This window comes from Oxyura jamaicensis, chromosome 11, assembly GCF_011077185.1.
Source record: "Oxyura jamaicensis isolate SHBP4307 breed ruddy duck chromosome 11, BPBGC_Ojam_1.0, whole genome shotgun sequence".
Classification (NCBI taxonomy): domain Eukaryota; kingdom Metazoa; phylum Chordata; class Aves; order Anseriformes; family Anatidae; genus Oxyura; species Oxyura jamaicensis.
Window position 1 is genome coordinate 8,062,981 of NC_048903.1, and position 23,322 is coordinate 8,086,302.

The 23,322-nt window shown below is 40.4% G+C and overlaps 2 long non-coding RNA genes across 3 annotated transcripts in view; one reads left to right on the plus strand and one right to left on the minus strand.

The window, feature by feature from the left end:
- Positions 1-10,753, plus strand: part of LOC118172738 — a 273,272-nt gene extending 262,519 nt beyond the window's left edge. The window contains exons 7-8 of one of the 2 annotated variants that reach the window (XR_004753842.1): positions 4,004-4,006; positions 10,689-10,753. This is a non-coding gene — a long non-coding RNA (uncharacterized LOC118172738). Of the gene's footprint in view, positions 1-2,109; positions 2,121-4,003; positions 4,007-10,688 lie in introns of those variants that run through there. The other variant, XR_004753841.1, reaches the window with a different exon arrangement.
- On the minus strand, positions 559-23,211 carry LOC118172740. Its single transcript, XR_004753843.1, has 3 exons — positions 23,201-23,211; positions 13,714-13,721; positions 559-1,158 (listed from the first exon to the last, which is right to left on the minus strand). It is a non-coding gene; the product is annotated as an uncharacterized LOC118172740 (long non-coding RNA).
- Between the last annotated feature and the right edge of the window lie 111 nt (positions 23,212-23,322).

Here is a 23,322-nt window from a genome sequence, read left to right on the forward strand (position 1 = left end):
CTCGGATTTGTAGCAGAGTCCTGTACTGGAGCACTCCCTCTGAATACCTTATAGCTTTGGTGGGGTTCTGGGTCCAGAACAAAACTGTTGAACTTTTTTATAATGAGAGGATTGAAAGCCTAGTTCTCTTCTTTGATTCCCCTTTCAGACTTCGATTGGTGGACGTAATAATCTTGATTCCCTAAAGATGCAAGTTGCATAAAATACGACAGCCCTCAGCCCTAGCATAATGCATCGTCTCTTATGGATCTGTGTTCTGAATATTTTCAGCTAATGATCAAATGGGTATGCCTGTCGTGAGTAACTTTTCTTTATGCCTGAGGAAAGAGACAATGCATGTTTCAGTGTGCGGACTATTCTGGTGCTGCTTAGATTTCCAAGTCTTTGGAGTTAGATAGAAAGCAAAGAATAGGACAGTTCAAAGAATTTCTACATTGAAGTTTTCTTATTAAAAAAACAAACAAAAAAAAAGTTTTGTCAGAAAAGGTAAACTAGGCCATACAGAGCCCATAGAAATCCTGCATCCTGGTGACATGCAGAATAGACTCCACAACCACAGGGTTGTAAAGTAGGTACACTTTATTGCGGTGCACCGGGCGCACTGGGAATAGCTTCCCTCAGAAAGTGCGCACCTGCCCGGTCATCTCTCACAGTTTTATACATGAATACTGTTACATATTACATGAGCTCTAATACATATTCATTATTTTCCCCAAAAAGGCAGACCTCTTCCAAGTACTCATTCCCATACTCCCTGCCCTTAGCTCCTCCTGGTTGGGCCTGCGCAATGTAGCCTGGTGGTTGCGGGCAGGGGTCTTTCAGGATAAAGGCCACGAGGAAGAGGAGTTTAAACTTTTTATACCTTTCTGGACTTTGACCTTCTGTTGGACAGTATTTAGGCCTTTTTTGCTTATCTTTGCCTTGTTTCCTGCCAACAAGTTGTTCATCCTTCCCTAACGAGTTGTTTGTCCTTCCCTCATCTGTTGGCTTTGAGCGATATCTTCCTTTTTACATCTGCTTCTCATAAGGTTCTCATCTAAATCCCCGATAATTAGGATATTTTTAGGTTCTCATCTACATCCCCAATAATTAGGATATTTTACCATATATGTAAGCTAAATATTAATTCAGATAAGTTTTAGCATCTTCCCCATCTCCCTGGAATTATTTTGTTTACATTTTAAAAGCGAGACTATGAAAGCTAATTTACTCAAGATGCCGTATTGCATTGTACACAGCATACCTAAAGGAGACGTTTCAACTGCCTTTCAAGTGTCGCTGTCCCTTGTTGAAGCACGGAAGTGAAGTAGAAAATTGGCCCTTGCATGTAATGTGGTTTGAGAGGGATATTGAAAGAACAGCATTAAGCAGTGATATACATCAGGAGCTGCATGCTGAGGTACTGCCTTGGAAAACATAGCTGATGGAAGTACAAGGTCTTGGCCCCACTTTGCATGTAAGAGACTCAGTGAAGGTCCTTGACATTGGGCTGAACTGCACGCAGGTTGGGGCTCAGCGACACCTGGATCTGTCTGCAGAGAGAAAACTGCCATTATTTTAATGCTCATTTGAAAGAGTCTGAACTGAAGACTAAGAGTGTGTATCACTTGCTGAGTATCTGTAAACAATCTCATGATTTATGTTAAGATAAAGTTGTGCAGGAGCACTGCATTATGCTGTGCATGTTGCTTTCCGGCAGAGCGGCTGCCAACCCAGTTAATCAGACCGAGTGGGCGACACCCGGCTGTGAAAGGTGAAGACTCGCTCGATTTTTTTCTAAACGCACTTTAAGCTTTTCTTGCCAGAAAGATTTTTTTTAGAGAGAGCTGTGAATTGATGGTGATGGTGGTGAGTGTGAACTGTGCAGGCCCACTCCGGAGAAAAATGACATCACCTGTACAAAAGCCATCCTATGTGCTCTCCAAGCACCACACAATGCTGGTGGGTTGGGAATGAAACACAAGCAAGGCAAGCCAGGCCCCAGATGTCTGAAATGCTAATGGATTGCTTTTCAGACAATAAATGATCTAAGGTGAAGCCTTGGTAAACGTATAAAAATAATAATAAATTGTTGAAACCAGTTTCTTTCTTGGTGAAAAATACAGTAAGATTGCACGCTTTTATACTTGTGTTTTTGTTTGTAAAGAAATCAGCTCACTCTAATGCTTCCTATATCCTGACACGTTACAGCAATTAGAAACAAATTATATGAATTATTTGATTTTTGTATGCAGAAGGGAAACCATGGCCCTATCCTAAATCAGTGATGTTTTTTTTCACCTGAGATCTTTCTGTCTTCTAAAGGCTGCATTGGCGACAAGCGGGAATTAAATCCTCTAACTCAGACTGCTGCTTTTAAGGACTTATCCTGCACAGGCTATAAAAATTCACAGTCAGGATTAGAAAAGTTGTATACCTAAGTACCACTTAGCAAAAAAGATAACCAGGATCTACAAATGAAAAACAAATCTTCAGTTCTCTAAAACATATGTACTCTTCCACATTTTTCTTAGTCACTCACCTCTACTCAAGCTGCTGCCAAGATTATTTCTCTCTTATTTAGAGTTTGAATTTTGTTTTATGCTGTTTTATTCTCTGCTGTTGTTTTGGTTGGCCTTCAGGGTACAGTAAAAACATCAAATCTGTCTGCTGAAAAACTAGCTGCATCTGCATTTCATCTGGCAAGATCCATGCCTTGGTTAATTGAATAACAGAGGAAAAAACAGAGTGCAAAAAGAGAGGAATCTCAGCCCAGACATGTAAGGAACATCTGAATCAAGTAGGAAATAATTCCCCGGGCCCCCCCCCCCCCTCTTTTTTTAATTTATTTATTTATTTTTAGCCAAGTGAGCACTGCCACACGCCTGTAGATGCAGGCAGGGGGAGCTTAAGGATCACAATCCTGTTCTGCGTGTTGCATTACTTCACTTTGCCAGTGTTGCATTAGGTGGAGTCTGGGGCTGCTGCTGTTATCAGCGAGTCACACAAGTAGTTATCAGGTACAGCTGTGACCCAGTTCTTCCTAGTACCATAGCTTATAATTCCTTAAAATCCAGAAGAAGAGAAGCCAATCCTTCAAGTGCGCTGAAGGCCAGCAGGGATGCTGACATTGGAGGTGACTCGCCTGGTGCACTGCAGGCTGGGAACAGGCAGCATTTCAGCTCTCCACACGGTGTGTGTGCATCCAGCCTGTTATTGAAGTCACGGCAGTGGGCATTTGTGCCATTCTCATTGGGATGGCAGCTTCCTTCTACTTGTATCCCCATAGCAGAGCTGGAAGCAGTGCTGAGATGGCTGTCGAGAGCCATGCCCCGTACGCAGATGCCAGTCAAAACTGGAGGAACCCCCCCATGTTCTGCATCCCTCTGTGCGTGTCTTGGTGAAGGCTTTGACTGGAGACTCTTCTTTGGCATTTGTCTGATTTTCTCACGGTTTGATAAAACCCAGTTATAGCTTGAGTATACGTGCTTTTTCCCCCCTTAAAAGAGTTAATAACTGTGCTGTTTTTTAAAGTTAACTAGCTCCGCATCTGTTACTCTCAACCTCAAAACAGGCACTATTTATAATCCAAGCAAACCTATTTGTGGCATACACAGGGAGTGTGGGGCTTTTTCTGGATTGCATTGTGCCAAGGTCCATACATAAGAGAGGGCACAAACAGAGCGGAGCTGGGTGAGCTGGAGGCCCAGTGGTGGAGCAGGCATGGACCCCAGGAAAGGACCCGCCGGAGTGCCATGGGGAAGGCCATGGCCTTGAGAGGCAGGACAGGGCATCTATCATCACCATAGCTAACTAGCAGTTAATTATGGAAGTATTTGGCATTGTCACAGTTTCTCTTTCAAATGGAAGCGATCTCTGAATTTCTTTGTCCCCCGTGGCCCAAAAGGCGTAATGTAAGCTAAACCTGTTTCAGGCACTTTGGCTGACATCGTGATTGCCAGACTTCTTTATTAATAATTTATATTGAAATTTAATTCCTAAAGTAACAGTAATAATAATTCAGATGGTGACAGACTCTTAATTAAAATCACCATAGAAGACTTAAGCTTTTAGCTGCATTGTTCTTCCTACTATCAATGTATATTGGAGAGCAACAGTTTGCTAAGATAAAATTAGAGCAGCCTGGTGACAGCGATGAGAGCTGAATGCACTCTGGATCTCCCAACGGGCAATGTACATGCATACAGCTAACTGGGAAAACAGCAAGCATTTCTATTAAGTTTTTGCCTCGAATTGTACTGATTTTAAGGACAGTATAGGAACAGCTAAGTAACCACCAAAAATTCACAGTAAGCAGCTGTCTGATCTACATCCTGGAAGTATGTAGAACCTCTAGACCAATTTTGAGACTAGTACTGAAAATAAAATGAAGGAATATTGAGTGGAAGGGGAAGCTGGCAAACATGAAAATCTTTAAAAGAGACTACAGTTGGCTCTTAGCCAAAGTTATAATTGTTACCAACACAATTCAACCCTAGACATCCTTCTGGAAGAGGTGTAAACTCTTACACTTAGTGGGAAGCAGCCTCTCTGTTGATGGGTGGGATAGTGTCTCTAAATGGTCACCCACCACTTCTGTCTGTACAGCCTTATTTTCCCTTCTAGGGCACTGTAAGAAAAGGGATAAAATGGACCGTCAGCTTGACCCACATGGCAATTCCTATTTGTCCTCTGTAGATCAGGAATTGAAGCAGTTGTGAGCAGTTTCAGTCCACTGATGTAGCAAGTTCCTTGCTGCTCTATTTTACTCTGAAATTCATCTCAGCCACTAGTAGATGATAAACAGATGACAAGTAATCAAGTTAATCCAAGAAAGCTTTGGGGCTGCATCTGTCACAGTAGGTGTAAAAACAAATGCACGCAAATCCCTTCGTATATCGGGGTGGATTATCTAATTGCTGTCAACCTTCTGAAGCATCTGTTCACTTCGATCTGCTAGGTGGGATTTCTTGTTGTGGGAAGGAGTCACTTTCATTAACTTCTTAGACTGAGATTTGAAGCAATGTAGCAGGGGAAGTGTGTGTTATCTAAGAACATACACCCTAAGAAGTAGGAATTATTTTTTAAACTGATGGAAATACTGAATAAGAGGTGTTTTCTCAAGCATGTCAAAGTATATACTTTGTTATAATCCAAGAGTGAACACTAGATTAAAGATGGATGTCCTGTGTGAGCCTATCTTCAGTTCATGATAAAGATATTCTCATATCAAAGCCATGCTTATTTGCTGCTTTCTAGGTTAGTCAACCAAGGTCAAAATAAATAAATAAATAAATAAACTGGGATGGACGGATCTTTTCATCCTCTGTATTTTCCCTTTTTTAGGAGTAGTCTCCATATAAACTTGAAACAGCAATCTGTAAGAGCAAAATCTCTTTTGCTGCTAGAAATCCATTAGTGACCTCAGCAATCATCATGCTCAACGTCTTCTCTGTGAGCCACTTGGGAAAAAAATTGTCCATTCCCCTGGTGTCAGGCATGCATTGTTATTGTCAGATATGCATAAAAGATAACAGAGATGTAAAAATGTATCTCATTTCGTAACTATCAATGGGTTCTCTCCTCGTCCCTATATGTTAGTCCACATTATATGCATCATTTAAGTTCCCCTGAGATTCTGAAAAAAACCCCTACGTGTTAAAGTGCCAACATTTTTTGCAAAAGGGACCCCGATTTTCAAAAAGCTCTACTGCAGTTAGGAAGAGTGAAGACAATGCTACATGCAATACTGATTCTAATATCTTCGTGCCCTTCATGCTACTTAATTTGTTTTCCTCGGGTACTTGTGTTATAACAGAGAAGCAAGCCTAGCTGTGTAAGGCCTTTGTTGTTTTTTTTTTTTTTTTTTTTTTTTTTTGCAATTTAGACTGGGATAAAGTGTTCCTAGGTCACTTCTAGCTCACTGATATGCAAACAGGCAAAATTCTTTCTCAAACTGACATCAAAGCTAACACTAGATCAAAACCATTTAATGGAAAAACTCATGAGTAAGCTATTAAAAATGCAACAAAATGGCCAGTAAGTGTCTGACAAAGTTAAAGGACAGATAACATTCATATGCTAATACAAAGCTGTTTACTTGAAGAAATACAAATCTCTCAGATTGTCTGAAATTGCTATTAAAGTTCACGATTTTTTTTTCTAACATGAGAGACATTCCTATTTGAATGTGGATAAATACTCATGTGAGGACTAAATTTGGAGGAGGAACTTGCCATTAATATCATTATGTCTGTTCAAGATGTAACAGGCTGCTACTTGTATATTGCGATACGGGTGGCTTCCCTCTTGTGAGGAAACAAATACTCATGGCCGTCTTTAAAAACTCTGTTGGTACAGTATATTGCCCTCAACACCTAAACACCTAAAAGACATCTAGAGTAAGGATTTCATTTTTTTCCTATCCAAATGGATTTCATTTCCACTTCTTAAAGAAACTTTTCACTAAACAGATATATTTATCTATTACCTCAAGGCTTACAGGAAAAAAATCAGAAGAAGGAAAAATGCACTGAAAGGTTATATCCAGATCAAGTCACTGATTTCTCATGTGACAAGGGAGAAGCAAGAAAAAGCACACGTGAACACACAGATCTGGCAGGGAAAAATCTAGCTTGCTGATCTCGTTGTTTGATCATCTGTTTTTCAAGCAGATCTTCTCAAGTAAACCTGATATAATTTTTTATTTGGGTGGCAGAAGTAGCTGCACAGTGACATGTGCGGATGATCCCGACTCACTGAGCACTGCACAGTATTCCAGTTAAACAGGGGGCTGGCATAGGCAAGCCAGTGTGGCCTGCCTTAGGAGTTGGTGTCTTGAGTTTGATTTGAAATGAGATAAGGGTCTCTTCAGCTCCACGCCTGTAGCATGTTTAGAGGTTGGGGGTGAGTAGCTGGCAAGTGCCTGGTGATCTCTGGTTGCTTGCCTGGCTGTCCTCCACAGGGGAGAGCTGAACAGCTTGGGGTGCCAGCACCCCTCTGCAGGACAGCACGTCTGGGGAGAAGGATCTCATCAAGCCAGAGCTGCCAGTCTTCCATGCTTCTCCTTGCTTAGATCCCTCATAATCAAGGACTGTGTTGCTTAGAGGGTTTCTGGGTAAATCAAAGGAGGAGGAGCACTCTGGTGTCTTCTTTCTCAGGCAGAATCTAGCCCTAATTTTTTATCACAGATGCAGTTACTAGGCTACTTCTGCACCAGTCCTATTTCCAAATAACTGAAAGAAATACAAACATATACATTGCAGGAGAAGGTAAAAGAGGCCTAATGGGTAGAATGGGGGTGATTTCCCCTAATCAGATAGAGAAAAGAGCTGGATTAATACTCTGGCAGTAGAATAGCAATTGAATACTGCACACAGATTTCACTGGATTCCCTCCAGGCTTTTTGATGAGAGACCATACCGTAGTGGCAAATGCTGGGATTGTGCTCTCAGAGGAGCAGCACAACAGAATTCACATTTTATGGTTCTGTAACAAATTACTAACAGCAACCAGTGTGTTAAATGTGTTACCTCATATTCAGAGCCAAAATACTGAGTGGATGTTACAGATGGTGATATGCATGCTTTTGGAAAGATGATGAATGCCTCCAGCTCTAGCTGCAAATGGCTAACTAATTAATTATTGTACAGTGAGTTCTTGGTTATGAGACAGTGGAAATTTGCAGAATTAGTTTTGGTTAATGTTTTTATTCCAGAAACAATAGCTTTCAAGCATAGTATTTATTCACTGAAGGAAATTTACCTGCAGAACAAGCACAGACTCTGTCTGTGCACCCTGTGAGCTGCCTTCCAAGTAGTGATTAAATACTGAAGGGAGATGGCATCCGCATGTGGAGTTGTGAAATGCACTCAGAAGGGCCTGTGCATGCAGCTGCAAAGCCGACAGCCCCACGGCCCTGGCCAGGCGGGCTCTGCACCACGCCGGGTCTGCAGGTGATGCTAGAGCAGGGACGGCTTTGTTCTCTGGGCAGGTGAGGCATCCAGAGAGAAGAGAGAAAGGGCAGAGGAATCATTTAATTTCTTCCTTGCTTAGCAATATATAGATGAAAGAAAGTTGATATAGCCAAATATCAACTGACCAGAGCAATAGGCCATAAGGTTGGAGTATAAACCGTGTCAGAATTACCTGATGTTAACGGAAATGCAGCCGAGAAGTGGAGGATGCACAGGCAGGCAGTGGGACCAGGGAGAGAGCCAGCAATAAGGGGGGAGAGGGGATATGGGCACTGTGCTGGTCAGAATGGGGCTGGGAGACTGGACACGATGTAATTGCCTTGTAAAAAAGAAAAATTGCACTGAGGATATAGCAGCTTTACCACTACCTTTTTCTCCTTACTGAAACAGTCCACAGGATCTCACTTGTTGGATCCCTGTTGAGGCAAAAAGATTCCTAGCGGTAATAGCAATGACTGAAGCAGAATCCAAAGAACCTCTGCTGCAAGCCAATCTGGAGATCAACCCGCTGCGTTCCCTCATGGGGAGGGATATACAGGCTGCTCTCTGAAATACCAACTGCGCCTCCTGAGAAAGTGTGTTGGCTTTTCATATATCATTACAGACACCGAGGGCCTGTTTGCATTCACTGGAACTATATTTTATTAGTTTGGTTGGATTTCTTAATGGAAACTAATATTTTGAAGTGGTTAATTTACACGAATAAATATTATTCAGCAGGTTCCTAACGTCCCCAAGGTAAATAATACAGACATGGTAAAGGCCAGCTCTGTTGTACTAATAATTGATGTTTGGCTTCCTCCTAGCTCAGCTGTAATCTATTCATTCTGCTTTGTAAAAGTGCAATTAGAACTGAATTATAGTAATCAATACAGCAGCAGCATTTAGAACCAGGGAACATAAATAGAGGGAAATTTTGCACATAGGAAGTTTTTTGAGGCATACTGCAAAAACTAACTTAATTGGATGGAATTTTAAATGATCGCAAAGGATATTAAATCATAATTGATACAGACATGCTCAGAGATTCTCTTTTTAACCAAAACCAAGTCCTAAGAATTTGAATGAAATTATTTCCCTTCCTTTCACTTCTGTCACGTTTCCCAGGCAGCCCATACACTAATGATGTGACTGGGAAAATGCTGTTTTCTTGCACTTGTCCAAGTATCTACATTATTTGTGTGTAAGTAAAAGGAACAGAGAGGGATGTGATGGGAAGTGGGTTCTTCACTTGGAAAACAAGTGGCAGGTGGGGGAGGTGGTGAAAACGAACAGTTTAATGGACAACTTGAAGAGGTACAGAGGGAAAACAAACAGGAAACCACTCACATATGCTACAACCAAAGGAAATGCAGAATTTGGTAGGGAAAAAAAGCAAAGATTCTATAAGAAGGTTTGGTTAAACATCCCAAATATGGAGACTGTTAGGGAAATATTGACAGTGCCCAGACTTTGGTGTAGGAAGGAGCAGTAGAGAAGACAAGGCCTTGGAAGCACTGTTTCAGATAATGAAAATAAAGCAGTTGCTGTACTGCAACAAGATGGACTACAGCGAGCCTGCAGTGCTGCCCTGTGCAGTGCGGGCTTGCTTACAGCTTGAAACTTATGCTGAAATATTTCTTGGAGAATCACTGTGGTTTAGCTAGACCCTGTGTGGGATTTTTGAGCCTTGAGGATTTTGGTGTCTTAAAAACTGGATCATGTTCTCCATCCTTTGTCTTTTCCAAGTATCCTGCTTGTTTTCCTGTTAGTTTGGAATAGCCTTTCTCAGTGTTGAGCAAACCCATTCTGGACCCTGTGTATTTTAGGGAGCTGGCAAGAACAGTTTGCGTGAGGTGTATTTCTGCATTTCAGTGTTCAGTCTGGTTGAATCGGGCACAAAACTTGTGGCACAGCTTCCCCTAGTACTTCATTTACTCAAGACTGTGGACTCTCCAGAGCCAAGGTTTGTCTCTGGTGCTGGATTTTGCCAACATCCAGCTTCTGCCCATGTTGTTGAAGAGAAACAGCAGCACAGGGCTGCAGGGGGTCTGCAGGGGTTGGTCTGCCAGCAGGGTTTGGGCTGCAGGGTATGGTGGGCTGGGTCCAGAGCTGGTCACAACCACTGGGAGGCTGCCAGTGTGACAGCGCAATGCCAAGTGATTGCTAATATTAATAATTATCATCATATTCACCTCCTTCAGAGCACTGTGACATCTGAGGTGAAACTAAGTGCTTTCAGTCATTTAGGAAGTGTGTAATGGCTCAATAACGTATTCCCTGTTGTGTCTTTTGGACTTTATGCAATGACGATAAAAGTATAAAATGTGTTTAATTAAAGGGAGAGGCTGATTTTATTGAGCAAATGTACCAAATAAATAAAGAAAAGTGGGTCTATTAAAATGTTGGTCCACATTTTCAAGCACAGTTTTAATTTTACTGTAGAAATTTTAAAACAAAACATCAGTTAATTGATGCAATTAATTTTTGATTAATGCAATTAGTTGTTGTTTTTGTGAAGGCAAATAGGGTATTAAATGGGGACTACCAAATGAACTAGTCAGGAGAAAGGAGTTATTTAAAATGATACAGAAGGAAATGCTTTCTTGGTTAGAGCGTTGCACATGGAAATTAAATAAGTAAAGCTCTGTTTAAAACAAATTCACCTGGGACGCATTAGCTTGTCTCTGTGTAATGCATGCATCGCTTTGCGTGTGCATTACGTTTTAATAATGCTTCCATCTTCCTCATAAGGCATATTGGCTTCTAATTCAGCCTACTCTAATAAGCCTATCTTGACAGTTGTCATGAAATACTGATTGCTTCTGGTGAGTAGCATATACTGTAATTATTTCCTTTTCCTATCATGGTATATTATACCTAAGATGCTCCATACATAGAAATGTACCTTCATAGAGTATTATAATGTGCATTGATTTTTTTTTTTTAATTTTTTATCAGCATAATGAAATGATCCCCTTTCACATCATAGAGTAGCATAATGCTTATTGATTTATTGCTGTACCTATTTACATTGGCTTATCAGAAAGGTGCTTCCAATGCATTAGCAAAGCGCTTCTGGTAATAGCAAAAAGTGCCTGGGCAGCTGAAAATGTAAGAAGGAACGTTTATGGTTTTTGTTGGTTTGTTTGTTTGTTTTTATACATAAAACTTATATACAGCAGAAGATTCCATTTCCTCAGCCAGGCTGTCTCATGGCTACCTTCTCCGCAGGACAACCACTTGCAGGAGAATTTAGTATCTCTTTGGCCCCAGCTTGCTGTCTTCAGCAGCATTTCCCAAGTGTAGGCAGCAGTGCCCTCATTTCCTTGCTTTGTTTATCCTACATAGAAACAATTTCTGTTCATGTGAAGAGACGGAAACTGCTAGAAATTAATCCTACCCTGCAAAAGGAGAATTAGTACTATAGCTCAGCATCAGTTTAAAGACTTTTCCAGAAGTGACATCAGTTTAGGATTAGGAATCCATCAAGATGTTGTAGTGCACCTACACAACTTCGTGCACGCCCCGTCCAGGAGGAGGGGGGCAGCAAGCAAATCAACAAACAAGTCATTCCTACAGTAAATCTCTGATTGAACTTGAGCACAGCACAGTATGCTACAGAAGAATGAATAAACCGATGATAATAACAGAAGCTGATTACATTGTGATGGGCAATAACAGCAAATAGGCCTTATCTTGCAATGTGAAATAGAAACTCATGGCCAAACAAATAAGTCTAGATTCCCAGAGAGAGCATTTTCAGCAATTTATGGGCAATGACCCTCAAAATTGTGTATTCAGAAAAAATAATTATTTTCAGAAGTGCAGCCTTGGCCCTTAGTGCAGCTGAGAATAAGGTATTTGTGTTGCTCAATTGCACATGCAACCTATCATCAAATTTTCATCCCATTCAGAAATGCCTGTGTTCACAATTGGATGCTGATCAGGACCTGTTCACGTATTAGCATGTATACTTTCCTGCTCTTGCTTTGACCATCTATTCTCCCCTCTTCCTTTTCATTCAGAGAAACAATAACTTTTTACCATAAAGAGAAAAAAGAATTTTAAAGCACTGAAAATGGACTGGGGGCCTAACCCTTTAAGGATTCATCTGAATAGGCTGCACTCCCATAGGTGCACTCCATTTAGAGTACACAGTTTGCTTTATGTGCATGCTTTCATGTGGAAGATGGAGAGCAAGCTGGTTTTGCTTTTTCACAAAATCCCCAGATTTTAAGCATGTATACACACATTTCTACCAATAGAGAAATAAATATTTTGACTAATTCTTTGTGTGTGTGTGTGTGTGTGTGTATGTGTGTGTAGAAGTGCAAATATTTGTGTAAAAAGCCAGTCGGTATCAGCTGGGATCTCCCCACAGATAGTGTTTCAGCTTGGGTCAATGAAGCACTTAAGCAGGCACTTCACCTTCAGCAACGTCCAGGTGATACTGAATGCTGGGTACTGACTGCTGGGATGTGGTGTGCTCTGGTACTCTTGGATTTCAAGGCTTACGTCTGTGCTTAATGTTTTCATTCTTTTTCAAAAGGGATTGCTATCTGTGATAATGCTGATTATATTTGTTCCTGAAAGAGTTTAAAAACTAAACTACTTTGTGTATCCTACTAAGAAGTCTGAAATGTCTTTACTCCATTCTTTTCCTGTCCTTTAACAAAATTCACTGAACATTCACAGATGCAACTTACATAGAATGCTTTATTTTATTAACGTAAGACAATTAGTCATGAAACTCATTGCTCTTTTCAATATACTTGAAAATGCCCCAAACAAAGCATGTAGATCATGCTTCAGTGAGTCTCTGATCCATCCAGTAGGTGTTCCCTGCATATTTTAGTGCAGTAAGCATCCGTAGAGCACGATGAGTGTCACATAGAAAAGCAAAGTAAAATGGATGGTTTTAGTATGTTAGCTACTAGGAAGCTGGTAGACTGCAAGAACAAGGACATCATAAATCTCAGGAGGATGAGGAGATTCTGGCTTCCTTCCTCCTTGCGCTCCTACACAGGTGCCTTGTACCTATCCACACCTGGGCTGGAGCTGCTCTAACTGGCCATAAATGCTGTGGTATGATCATATGGCATGGATATACAAGGAAGGGAAGCTCTCCTTGACCTTGTATCTACTATGAATCAATCTAGCAACTGATCAGCATCAGTTTCTTTCCAAAGCCTGAAAAATAATTCCATAAATATAAGTCTCACCCTTGTTTCTTATAGAGGCTATACAAGAAATATGTCAGCTCCAAAACTATGAAATAATTCATTTTCTAATTAAAGACATGCTATCAATATCCGTACGACAGGTCAACTTGGGTGTTCCTTCCACATTTTGATGTACAAGCTGAAAAACTACCCTAAATGAGAAGATTGTTATTCACTGGTAGCTGAAGAAATGAAATAATTTATTCTAGCTGAGCATGAGTCTAATTTTCTTTAAAAGACAGAAAAAGATTGAAATAAGTCCCAAGAATGTTTTACAACCCTATCAGAATAAAAGATCAAAGAGCCTTAATTCCAACATTGTGCTTGCATAAATCAGCGTGAAATATTAGTCTTTCAATGTATTTTTTTATCCTTTAAAAATAACATGAAATATTAGCAAGAAATAAAGTAAAATATGCATCCAACCAAATAATTATAGTGAGGGCTGTCAAAGTGCAGCCATCACTACAGTATGGTTCTCCGGTCCCAAGTCAAAACTTTCTCTGGTAAGTCTTAGGAAATAACTGTTGCTGGTCTGCCAGCTTGTTTTGTACAAGTAAAGCTCTTTGAAATTTCCCACTTATTAAAGATGCTGCATTAGTTACTGTTTAGTAGTGCATACTTATCTTTCGAACCACAGTCTTAGGAGGGCTTGTTTTTTCTTACCTGGTGATAAATATTCAGAGGAGCACTTGCAATCATGAAGTAACCACACGGAGTGTCTTAGGAACCTGAAAACTGGGAACAGGGGTTCTGTTATGTTTTGGTTTGACTTTGTACATGTGAAGGTGACCATTTTCTGAAACCTGAATTCAAAAATCAGTTGAACTAGTTTCCCGCAAATTGTATTTTGTGTGATGCAGTTTTGGAGTGTACCTTTACATTTAGTTAAGGGGACAGAAAGGAGCAGTGCTCTTGTGAAATCTAAGGTAGAACAAATCAGGGTTCGGTTCAGAGTTTTGTGTGTCTTGATCTCATGCAGTTGCATTTTATAACCTTAGTTCCCGTTGGTAAAGAGCTGATCATTATTCTTCAGTTTTTCCCGTTAATGTGTTTAGAACTGACATCTCCCATGAAAACCCCTCCTGTCATTTATTCATACTTTAGGAAAATATGGGATACAGAATGACTATCGAGGAGGAAGTTAGGTCCGATATGCACACAGAGATACCGGTTCATTTAATGCATCTTTGTGCGTATACCAGTCAAATCTATACAAATTTAAATCTCTCTAGAGGCAGACAGAAATACATGGATTTCTAGAATGCAAAGCTACATGGAAAAATTATAAGTAGTACGTATTTATCACAAAGCAATTAAATATCTTGGTTTGTTTATTCCAAAATTAACTTGGCACATTAATTTAACATGAAAAGAGTGATTTAATGAAGTCTTCAGAGAATTAGTATCTGCCCTTTGAATAAGTTATCTAAAATGCTATTTTGTTATGCAAAGCTATGTAAAATAAATTGCATTCAAGCAGTGGTTCCGAAAGTGGCTTATCTTAACCCGATGTTCATAAAGAAATGACATAAAAGATCTGGGGATCACTGCTTTGCTTTCAAGATCGGAAAAATTAAGCAGAAATAGTCTTTCATTTGAAAACAGCTAATTTGACATGGAGATAATTATCTTGGTACTTTGAAATGTGATTAACTCTAATTATAGACAGAAAAAACCTACAGGGAACAATGAAAACAAAATCTAAATGTGGAAGTGTGAGTGTGGACTGTCACATGCGTGATTCACGTGACACAGCAGGTCTGATTTTCTCCTGTCTGCGACCATGTCCACAAACTAGAAATTTCTATTTGCATCCATATTTATCTCTCAGCATGAGAGCCGCGTGAGCATTGCTTGGGGTAAATGACTCGCTTCTCTAATGGGTGTATGCATGAGCATGCCCAGACACACGCACACGAGCTGAAACTGGCACCCAACTTAATGTAAATGTGGGATCTTCCAGTTCTGTCTGTGGGTTATCGCACCGTACTTCTAGCAAGGGCAGTGTGCTGGTTCCACTGACGGGGTGCAGAAAGGCTGCCCAAGCACCTGTGTCCTACACTAGAGAATACTGTTGCACATTGTACCTTTTCTCTTTAACCAAATAAAGAAAAACATTATTCTCCCAATTTCATTTGGTAGTATATTTGAAATACGAGGAATGATAGCATTAGATAGCTATCATTATCCTAAATGGATGGAAGTCTTACTCAGTGTCTGGCTTTCTTTTAACTAAGCCTAATAAACTGCTCCCTTCACCACTGTTTTCTGATGGAAACAATTTCTGTATTGTGTTGTTTTGGTTTTGCTTTATTTTTTAAGCAGTACCCAGTATTTGTCATAAATCTTAGATTTAAACCAGGGATCGTTCTCCTCGGGTGCACTGACAGATGCAAAAGTACACGCAAAAACCAGAAATCAACGTGGATTATTTGGTACTTTTCATACCAAAGACAGTTCCCAGGAGCTGTTCAGGGAGAGGAGGTCTAGAAGCCTCACTGTCATTACCCACTTGTTCATGGCTCACAGAGATGCACGTGGCTTTTCATTTAAGCAAATACTCTCATGCTCTTGTTTTATGGAAAATAGTAAATAGGATTATGGTTTTAAGGTTACATATGTTGTACAAAGCCCTACACATTTTTTCCCAAGGGATCTGACAGTTCTAACTGTCCCTGGACAATAAATGGATTATTATCTTCTGTGGGTTTTTTGGATCCTTATCAGTCTGGCTTTTGAACAGGCAATGGTGTGCATTCTGTTCCATTTTAGCCCATTATCTCAAAATCGCATGCTGAGATAGGTTTTGTTGAATAACTGCTTTCTTTAACTTTATCAGAGTTTTTTTTTTTTTTTGAAATGAAGTTAAGTCTATTTTGAGTCAGTTTCATTTACATACAGAGTTTGTTGGCTGCTGTGTTTGCCCATACCAATGTAGAATACAGCTTCTAGGCTCTGCCAGCTTGGCCAGAGGTGTTTTAGTTCTGTGTTCCAATGCGATCTGCTGGAGCCAGGAAGCCTAAACCATTGTGCTGGGAACCAAACTATAACTTGGAGTTTTCATTCAAGACTCCCAGCTTTGTGATGATGGATGCCTAATATTTTCAGCTTAAACCAACTTCTTAGGGCAACTTATCTTTCTAGTGCCCGGTTTGCAGACATCCAACACTCCCAGCTTTATATTCAGAAACGCCAGCTGATCCTCCATATTTTTAGGAATTTGTTAAAGCTGGTATGTTCATTTGTAATTTCCAATTTCGATGAATAAGTGCTTGCTTCAGAGGAAAATCCAGCAACAGACCAAAGCTGCTGAAACGTGGTCTTGCCAGCTCTCCCCTTCTTGCTCTGTCTTCGCGACACAGCCCCGAGGAGGCAGAACTGAAAAAGGGTCTGGAAGGGAATGCATGTGATAGGAGTGGAGGAGGATGAAAGCAGAAGGAGGGAAAGAAAACTCTGTAAGCACTTTGAGATGGGATCAAGAATTTTCTTCACAGGGGAAATAAGAAAATCAGCAGAGGGATGAATAGGCAGGATGATGCCCCAGGCTCAGGAAGAGGACTTTAACGGGGGTGTGCTGCTATGCTGAATGAGGAAGGGTATCAAGTACTCAGGGACCAAATTAGACTCATTGCCAGAGTCAGCTTAGTTACATAAAGGCAGATGAAAAATAGGGTGTGAAATTCCTGAGTTGCCATCTGTAAGCTGGGGGCATTAAATCCAAATCTTTGGCCATTCCCACTAACTGCTGAGGAAATCAATAATTCCACAGCAGTTTTGTAATGGATAGGGGGAAAAAATGAAGGCTGGGAGTAGTGTTTATTCTGTAGTAACAGTCTTTCTGTGTAGGGGAGCTTCTGATGGGTCTAGATAAATGGCAGAATTTCCTAGACCTTCTCTACAGTATGAGGATGCTTAACAATGTGTTATGTGAAGTATTAAAACCTAAACAAACTAATGATTTTCTCTTATATTGAACTGATATTATTGTATCTGGAGATGTGTGCAAGGAGAACAAATGTAATTTTAAAACTAGTTTATTTCCCCTCTACACGGTACAACTATAGTAAACATGGATGAATTATGTAGGGGCTGTTACCGGGCTTTAAATTCCTCATTCATTTTGTGTGGTTGTACTAAACTGAGAGATCTTTATCAAAACTGCTAATTTATCTGACTCAGCTTGCCATTTCCATGTTCTCATTAAAGCACTGGAGCAATCTCATTTGCCTTTTTTTAAAGAAAAAAATAATACAAGCAACGTCCTTTCTAATTTATTTTTAATTTTAATCAGAAAAGGAAAAAATCTAGTACTGTAGAAGTTGATATTACAATAGCTGGGAATGAAATGCACACTGTAAAATGTTCAAAGCAAAAGATTTGTACTTAAATGCTGGGAAAGATCTGAGTATTGGGATAGAAGAGGGGCTGTCCAAATGACACCAGCGGCTTTTCTGGTACTGAAGCAAAAAGAAGAAGCTTGAGCAGCTCAGAAGCCAGCCAGGTACCCTCCTGCCCTTGGGCTGTGCAGAATTGCCTTGAGTATGCGTGACTGATGCGCTCCTACAGCAATAGCCTTTCACCTTTTTATTATGTCAGCATCACTTGTCCCTTCTGACATAGCCCACAGTGACAACTTTTTGAAGTTTCTCATGAGAACCCAGCTGAGATTTAGCAGAGGTTGTGAATCGCCCTTCACCCCGGCACTGGGGAGCTGCATATTGAAAACTCTCTAGGGCAAGGGAGGTGTCTTGTCCTGCTTTCAGTTAGGACAGAGTTATTTTTCCTCCTAGTAGCTGGTAGGGTGCTATGTTTTGGATTAGGATGAGAAAAGTGCTGATAACATGCTGATGTTTTAATTGTTGCAGAGCAATGCTTACACCAAGCCAAGGACTTTTCAGCTCCTCGCTCTGTCCTGGGCAGGCTGGGGGTGCAGCAGGAGCTGGGAGGGGACAGACCCAGGACAGCTGACCCCAACTGGCCCAAGGGGTATTCCATCCCATCTGACGGCATGCTGAACAATATATAGGGGTGGCTAGCTGGGGTGGGGGGGCCGGCTGCTCGGGGCTGGGCTGGGCATCGGCCAGCGGGTGGGGGGGGTCGCTTGTTTCGTACACAGTAGTAGTAGTAGTACTATTATCATTATTATTATTTTCCTGTCTTACTAAACTGTCTTTATCTCAACTCACAGATTTCACTTTCCCATTTCTCTCCCCCATCCCAGAGAGGGAGTGGGGAGGGTGAGCGACCGGCTGTGTGGTGTTTAGCTGCCGGCCGGGTTAAACCACACCATGTCTTTATATTTTACTTGCTGTTTAAAGTTTCTTGCACAAGCTGATACACAGTAATGATACTCACTGGCTTTTCTGTTTTATATTTAGTATGGCATGAGAAAATGTATTGCTCCAATTATCCACTTTTCAGGGCAGCAGGGGTCTTTCCCTGTCTCCCTCGCTATCTTCCATTGCACAGAGCCTTGCTGCGTTTTGAGGCCTGGCCCACTTGCCCCCTGCACAGCCCCATGGCTTCTCTCCGTGCCCCCGAGGCCGTGCGCCTGCTGCATGGGGCTGCTCTGGGGCAGCAAGGCACCACATGCCCTTCTCATCCTGGCGTCCCTCTTGCCAACTAACTTTCAAAATTATCTGCATAGCTCCTCTTGTTTTCATCTTCTTGTCTTCCATAATGTCGCTGTTTTCGTCATCCTGGAAGATGTTCTTTCTGAGAGCAAATCTGGGCAAGGATTTGCAGACAGAGAGAGGATGATCCAGGGCAGGGCGTGCTGGCAGAGCTCGAGGATGGAGAACAATGCACCATGCTGGGATGGTGAGTGTAAACCATGATGCACCTGCAGAAAGCAACAAGCCCTCATCACTCTTGTGCAATTCATATTCTGCCTGTGAAGTCGGCAGGAGGGTGCTGTGTTTCTTAACCTACTTTGTTATTCTCCTCAGTAGTTCTAATATTTGCAGAAATGTTCAGTTAGAGATAAATCTTTTCTAATTCCTTTGGATTTCATTGTAATAGTGTTAATCATGATGAATTCTTTCACTATTTAAGAAAATCAATTGTCAATTAGCTTTTATGGGGAATTATACACTGTGGTTAGTCATCATTTGAGCATTATGGCTTTATTTGACAACTTTGTTATTAAAACATACAGTAATTTGCTTTTATTATAATCTATCTAAAAGCCAACACAAGTTTCAAAAATAATATGAGCTTTGGAATTATAATTAGAGCAGTTTTATTTGGAATTGTTTTATAATGCAGCATTACTGTTCAAAATTAATTATTTTGTGTGAAGAAAATTTAATTAATGTATTATTTACAGGAACCAGATAGTTTACCTGCTTTTTTTTTTAGTTGCTTGAAGAATAATGACTGTATTCACAAGATTTAAATAAGTAGATAATCATTCTGAAGTAAATGAGCTTGATTGAATAATGAAAGGTTTAAAAAATACTTTATTTTTAAAACACTGGACCAGGCCCTACAACTCTGTATAACCAGATGAAGACTTGTTCCCAGGCAATCTGGAGGTTGGTGCTGTCTTGCAGGATTGGTCCAAAGTTTATTCAGTCACTTTCAGAAGCAAATGATGTAACACATGGACCTACCTCAGCTAATTCTGTAACAAAGTGGTGCACCAGTTCATAATGCTAGCGAGGAATGTTATTCAGCAGATGTATGCATTATTTTCTCGTTATTTTGATTAAAGGCTATATGTTGTCTATAGTTGTCACAGTTGTCACAGCCTCTGTTTAAAAATGAATACTTTGAAGACGTTAAAGTAAATTAGGATGGATACAAGCTAATCTCGTTGCTGCAGTTAAAATTTGGAAAAAAAAAAAAGAGGGAAATTTGTGATATTTCTGTTACTATTACCAGTGGCACTTGGGGCAGAAAGGATCAGATTGCCATTCAAAAAGTGATGATGAAGAGTAAAAATGAAGAACTGATGATATCCCAGATAGCATCCTATGCTGAGATATTCTTCCCAGCTGTTGGGTATATCAAAGATCATCCTCCTCTTGCCCAGAGATATTTATTGACCATAGCTTTCATTACAGAGCAGCCAAGTACCAATAATCTAAAATATATGCAAGTTTTAAAAGTCTATATTCAAGTCTTAAACCTTTTTGCTTATGAGGAATGTTCTTACTGGCCTTTCCCTGTCTCACCTGGGAGATGAAATGTGAGCTATATATTTGCTCTGGAGCTGGCTGGGCTCTGGGGGAGCCGTTACGGTTGCTATTCAAACCTCAGGATTCAGCGGATCTTCGAATTATTGTGTTCTTCTATTCAGTGGAGTATTCTAGTGTAGGTGGTGCAATGTGAAATCAGACTGTATAAACCTTGGCTCTATAAACATTTTCACACTGAAATCTTCTCCACAGTAATAATAATAACAATAACATTACCAGGTAACTGTTACCCACTATATATAGGCTACTCTATTCAAAGAGCCCTAAATAACTCTTAGAAATCTGTTGCTTCATCAGAGATATAAAATGAAGGGCAGATTACAGCAATTGAGAAAGATAATTACCGCTGCCACTGAGCCCCTGGCTGAATAACCTCTCTGTGGAGCATAAGAAATAGCGCACCAGGTCACAGCAGGCCCACCCTCTCTACAGCATCAAGCAGTAGCAATACTTTGGGAAAGGGCGAAGAACAGCAAGCATTGTCCCTCCTCCGAGGTTACAGTCCCAGTTCCCAGCAGTCACCTGCAGTAGGCTTCTCTCGAACCAGGGACTGAGCCTCAGGCATTGTGTTCAAAGCCACAAATGGACCTTCCTCTGCAGATTTGCTGTTCCACTTTTAAGCCACCTGTATTTTAATACCTTCCATACATTCTGGTGCAATGTCATCTTGTGTAATAATTATTTTCCTTCTTTCTTTTTGCATTTGTTGTTTGATGATTTCTCTGCATGCTTTTCATTCCTTCTTTGCCCTTTTATTTGTTGTTAATCTGGGAGATGATCTAAATGATGCAAAGCTTTGTCTGGTAGCCAAGCAGTCTGTGCTATGGCAAGCCTCATCCTGAAAGCAGAAAATTCTTCTCTGCCTATTTAAATATGTCTTTCAAAGAGCAGTGTATTGAGCAATGTTGCTTGGGTTCCTGGGTGATCGCAGAGCTGTAAAATGTGTCCTGAGCATCTTGCCCACCCGCCTGTGCCCTTTCTGTGTGGGGACACTCATCTGATTACTATTTACAAACTGGAAATGCGATGAGGTTAAATACTACAGCAGCAGCAGATGTAGCCTACTTCTAATGTGTTCCTTAAGATTTCTGTTGATTGCTGTTCTTGCTTTACAGTTCTCCTCCGATTTGTACTGCATGATACATCAATTTCAGAGAATTTAAATTCAGGTCGATCATTGACCTAATGTATTGGCCCAATGGGACAGGGGTAGGAGTCTGTGAAGAATCTGCAGAGAACGTGAACCACTATAATTTGTAAATGGAACTGGCTGGGGGTGGATTACGTCACTTTAATCAGTTTTCCAACTTACTATGCTGTTCTACAATTAATTGTATTTCAGACATTGCTGGTCCTTATCAGACAGTGTCTTTATGCTGGGGTTAAAATGGTCATGGGGGAAAGGATGTCAGCTTCTCTCCAGCACCTGGAGTCATGTCTAAACAGTGGCTATGCCATACCTCAATTGCATTTCAGAGCGGGAAGAAAATGTAACTTTAAAGCAATGCATCTGAAAAGTATTATGTATAAGTACATTAGACAGAATGAGTTGGTTATATCAAAGATGATTACATAAATGAATCAGAAATAAATGATGCTGCATATTAACAGGGGTTTCAATGGTCACACTGAAAGACATTACCAGGGAGTCAGAAACTGGAGATGAGCAAGTGACAACCTCATCTTGGCCTAAATAAAATACGAGCCAAGAATAATGAAAGCACTGCAACTTAGGTTCTCACAGAGTTGGAAGAGTTTTATCAAAAACTGCAATTAGTTGTCAAAAACATCCCTAAGCCATGACTTTCTTGTATCGCTTAGACTTCAAAGCAGTATGTCATTCAGGAATACACACCACAGTGCAACTGGGATGCAGCTTAGAAGATAATAGTAATGGCAGTCGTTGAGATCCTTAGATGAAAGTATTTTTATAAATATGAGTTAATTGAGCTGCTAAAGATAATTGTAGCTAAGGACTTCATTGTAATTTATTGCAGAGTAGAAATATCAACAGATAAATATAGATGTCTCCAAAAGCTGCGCAGGAAATAGTTTTGCAGCCAAGTCTAAAGGCTGTAACAGAGACAAACATGTGCACTGTTTTGATCTTTTTTCTCTCATGAAGATCAAACTGATACTGATTAATTATAGAGGGAAATAGTCAATACAGTTTTGCATTGTTCAAGCACCTAAAAAACAGCTAGAACACCATACTTCTAAAGCTCACTTAGGTAAAGACGGCAAAAAAGCAGAGTACAAGAAGCTGGCAAAATGCTAACAGAGTATATCTCACCTGGGAGAAACATACTGATGATAGACTACTGATACATGAAAGACAGCTGAAAACCACAGTATGGGGCAGTTTCTACTGCCTCTGAGCTTTGTGGAAAGTAAATGGAAGGGAAAATGACTTAAATACCATGAGCATGATGGGAAGAAGTGCATTCACAGATTCAAGAGATTTTTTTCTTTGCAGGTTGCTAAATCTTCACCACCAAAGGAACAGAGGCTGTGATTCTGGCTATACTGTACGCAGTGGGACTTTGGCATTCAGGAAGTTGTGGTTCATTAGTGTTTCATGGCACATTTATTTTGCCACTTAAGGTTGAAGCCCCACAGCGCCATTCAGTTTAGTACATAAAATGAGATGGATTTAGGCCACCATTGTACCTGTGTGCTATACGCTTCGATTGCAGTGATCTGTTTCATGATGACCTAGATTTCTTTGAAGACATTTGTGCTTTCCTTGAAAAAAAAAAAGAAAAAAAAAAAAGGATTATTTAAAACAATATTTATTTATAGGCTGGTGGGCTTTGGGCATAAAGTCTGCCTCAACTTGTATAGAAGAACACTTAAAATATTTTAAGTTACCGAAGAGGACATACTGAATGGGCAGACAGCTGTCTGTCCATGGGATCCTTGGCTGAACTAATCCTGTTTGTGTACAAACAGCTAAAT